The sequence below is a fragment of the Bos indicus x Bos taurus genome, chromosome 3 (genome assembly GCF_003369695.1).
Source record: "Bos indicus x Bos taurus breed Angus x Brahman F1 hybrid chromosome 3, Bos_hybrid_MaternalHap_v2.0, whole genome shotgun sequence".
NCBI lineage: Eukaryota > Metazoa > Chordata > Mammalia > Artiodactyla > Bovidae > Bos > Bos indicus x Bos taurus.
In genome coordinates this window covers 52388709-52392843 of record NC_040078.1, presented here as the reverse complement: position 1 = coordinate 52392843, position 4135 = coordinate 52388709, and the positions used below count along the sequence as shown (strand labels likewise).

The 4135-nt window shown below is 39.6% G+C and overlaps 1 pseudogene; it reads right to left on the bottom strand.

Annotated features, from left to right (window-relative positions):
* Positions 1–2187: 2187 nt before the first annotated feature.
* On the bottom strand, positions 2188–3652 carry LOC113890322 (annotated as a pseudogene).
* Positions 3653–4135: the final 483 nt, after the last annotated feature.

Here is a 4135-nt window from a genome sequence, read left to right as displayed (position 1 = left end):
TTGTGAAAGGTGCCCTAAGAAACAATAATAAAAAAACAAGCTTAAAAAAAAAAGTTTAAAAAAACACAAAACTTTTTTTTTCTTTTTCCAAAAGCAGAAAAAGAACATTCCAGGAAGATGGAACACAAAAGCCTCAGTGTATGAAAATATTTTAGATCTGTTTCTTTCTAGAAACTGAGATGTAGATGGTAGAAATTGGACCATTAGTATAAGAGGGTACTTCATCTTAAAAACAGAGTTCCCTTGACTTCTGTGGCACTGCACACTCCTGGTTTTTCTGCAGTGTCTCTGGTAGGTCCATCTCAGTCTCCTTTGTGGGGTCTTTCTCCTTTGGTTGGTCAAACTCCAACTTTGCTGGAGTTCCTCAAGATTGTCTAAGATGCTTTTCTCGATTCATCTGCTCTCCTTAAGCATCTCATTCATCATCAATAATTTTATTGGGGTTTGAATTGCTATCTAAATTATAACTCCTCAATTTTTATATCCATGTCAGCTCTCTCTTACAAACTCCTCTTATTTCCAACTTACTCATATTTGCAGTTATTTAGTGAATATCTTCACTTGGTTGTCTTCAGAACACCTCAAAATTAGAATGTCCAAAACCAGCTTGTCTCCTTACCAAAGCCCCTTCCAATGCACCCTTTCCCAGTAAATGTACTCTCATCCTCTCAAGTGCTCTACAAATGAAAAACCTGGCAGTCATTCCTGACTCTACCCTCTCCCTCAATCATCGTATCACCAAGTCTATTCTCTCTACCTCTCAGATATATATGGCTATCTGTTTCACTATCCTCATTGACACCACCAGAAAGCATGCCTTTCATATTGTCTCCCCACATTTCATCTACTGCTTTCCCACCTAATCCAGTATCCACAGAGCAGCCAGAAAATGCAAATCCATCTATGTCGTTACCTTATTTAAACCCCTCAAAGCCTTCCCACTGCCCTTGGGAAAAATTCCAAACTCTTTACCAAGCTGTCTGCTTATCACTCTCCTATTTCCAGTCATTCTGAAATTTTCTTTTGCCGGGACACTCTATCCAGGCTATTGCTTACCTTTTACATTTTCCTATTTGTTGTTCCCTGGGCCTGCAGTGCTTTGCTCCCTGTTTTTTTTCATCTAACTATACTCAGTCATTCTTATGGTCTCATTTAGAAGTCGCATCCCCATTGAAATCTTCTCAATCCCCTACTCTAGGTCCAAGAACCATGGATAAGGGGGAAAGGAGAAAGGATGGGAAGAAAAAAATACGAACAGATTTGCCTTGTGAAAATCACTTTGGGTAATGTGTGGAGAACAGATAGGAAAGAGGTGAGAACAGTTTTTTCCAGTAGTTAAAATGGTAAGAAGGCTATTGCAGAGATCTAGCTGAGAGATTAGCTTGAATCAGGGAGGTGGTAATAGAAATGGAGAGAAGGTAATGCTGTCAGAGATATTTTGGACATGAAATCAATAGGCTTTGATACTGCAATGTATGAGGAGAGTGATGCCTCCCTACTCTTCTGGTTTCCACGAAAAGATATTTTCCTTAAAATTTCCTGGCTTCTTCTTGCCTCATCTCATACTCCTTTCACATGATTGATGAGCTTGGGTGAGTAACTGGGCTTGCAAGTTTCAGCCTTTCCTCTTTCTTCTTTAAGCCTGGACTGCCTGCAGGGAGCATGGGCTCTTGGTCTGCAGAGGGGCAAGTTTTTTTTATAAAGAGCCTGTCCTTCTAAGGAGAGGGCTCCAGGAGTCTGGTGCTATCAGGGACAGGGTAGGTAAATCTTCCTAAAGCTGGGGTTTGGAAACTCATTTTTGCCACACATTTATACCATATTCTTCAGTCTGGCCTTCATCAGTAGGAAAGCTGACACATTGATTTCTATTTTCCTCACTCTTATTTATTCCGAGCTCAGATGGGGGTTGGAGGAGAGAGGAGACAATGAACAATGATGACTTAGATTTCCAGGTTATACAACTGCATGGATTACAGTGTTATTCTTTCCTTCCTTCTATTTTTCTCCTTTTTCAGATGGGGCAGTAAGAACTCACACATTCAGAATCTGGAGCAAGCAAAGTTTGAGATAACTTTAAGAAGAGATATGGAAATGTCAAGTTGACAGTTGTACATACAGATCTGGAGCTCAAGGATGCAGCCTGGGCTGGAGATAGACATTTGAGAGCTATCAGCAAGAAGATCATTATTATAGTGAGTTTGAGGAGGATGAAACCAGTTTCACAGTACCTGCCACCTATTTCAAGGCCCTGGTTTGTGCATCAGATCTGATGCAGGATATAGACAAACCAGCATTAATGGCAGGATGGATACCTTTCTAGAATAATTCTGTTTCCAAGATCTGTCCATCAGTGATGAAAATGATATTCCTTGGAATGTAAGCAGACACATCACCAGTTTGTGTTTCTGTGACTGGTAAAGCGGTCAAGGAGCAGCCACCAAAAACATCATTCATTTCAGCTGCTCTCTAGCAGACTGGAGTATAGGTAGAAGACATCACCAGGATAGGCCTCATGACCAGTGGGTCAGCAGAACAGCAGAGACATCGATAATAAGCAACAGCCTATAAGTCATCATAAGTGATCAAATCATGTTTGCCATTATCCCTAAAATATTATCCCATGGGACATACAAAATAAGAAACCAGGTACTGAAGTGGGCAGCATCTGAAGCAGTAGCTGACACCACAACGGTGTACTTCATGGTATATGCATCTGTAAGTGTCTTTATTTATTTATTTTTTTTGACTATTTTCATTTTTATTTCTTCAATCCCAGAAAATTCTGTTTATTTTGCTTATTTGTTATATTTCTTCTTTGGTAAAGTTTCTATTCAAATCCTTTGCTTATTTCTTTTTTTTTTTAAGTAAGTGTCTTTATTAATTGGGCAACAGTAGATCTCTTTTGACCAATGGCAACGTAGATGCAGTATAGCTTCTTCTTTTCATTATTTCCATTGTTGAATCGTTTCTAGTTAATGATTGTATCAATAGCAATGACGTTTGCCAGTCTGTCGGTCACAAATAATCAGCTCATGTCGACCACAACCAATCAGCACCAAGCTGTCCACAGCCTTGATGCCAGTTTGCATTGGTTCCCACACAGAGATTTGAAGAATGATCCTAGGGGCTTTCAGGCCAATTTGCCTTTGGACCTTGGAACCAACTGGACCCCTTCCATCAATGGCATTACCAAGGGCATCTACTACAGGATCCAACAGCTCCTCACCAACTGGAACATCTACAATAGCTCCAGTTCTCATCACAGTAACTCATTCCTTTATTAGTTTATCATTTCCAAACACAACACCACCAATATTATTAGCTTCTAAGTTCAGAGACATACCCTTTAACCTGAATAAAACCCTACCATTTCTTTTGCTTGAACATTTCTTAGTCCACGTACATGGGCAGTATCATCACCAATATGTAAAACATACCCAGTCTCTTTAAGATCAGCAGAGGCATCAGCTGTAAGAATATGCTCTTCAAGAAGAGAGTACACCTCACCAGTGCCAGTCGTCTGAAGATGAGAATGAGAGGCATGAAGGCTCCTTGCAGCAATGAAGGATCATCCCAGAGCATTTTTGGAGACCAGCTCGGTCTGCCAAGGGAGGGCAAGGCCCACCGCTGCAGTGACCCACACAGACAACATCCTCGGCTGCTCCTTCTCAAGGGCTTCCTCTGCACTTGTAGCCTAGAGACCGACTATACAGTAACTGTAAAGAAACTGCTAAATTGTTCCAAAGTAGTGTGTGATGGCTCCAGTTTTTTCAAATCCTTTTCAACACTTGGTATTGTCAGTTTTCTACTTTAGCCATTCTAGTGAGTGTGTGGCAATATATCATTGTGATATTAATTTGCACTTATCTAATATGACTAACGGTTCTGGGCATCTTTTCATATGTTTATTTAGTCTGTACGTCTTCTTGAGTGAAGTGATTATTCAAATCTTTTGCCCATGTTTTGTGTTGAATTCTCTTTGTTGTTGAGTTGTAAGAGTTCTTTATGTATTTTGGATACAACTCCTTTATAAAACATATGTCTTACAAATAATTTCTCTCAGTCTATGGCTTTTTAATTATTAAATTTTTAATTTTTAAATGGTGCCCTGAGAAAAGCAAAAATTTTTAATTTG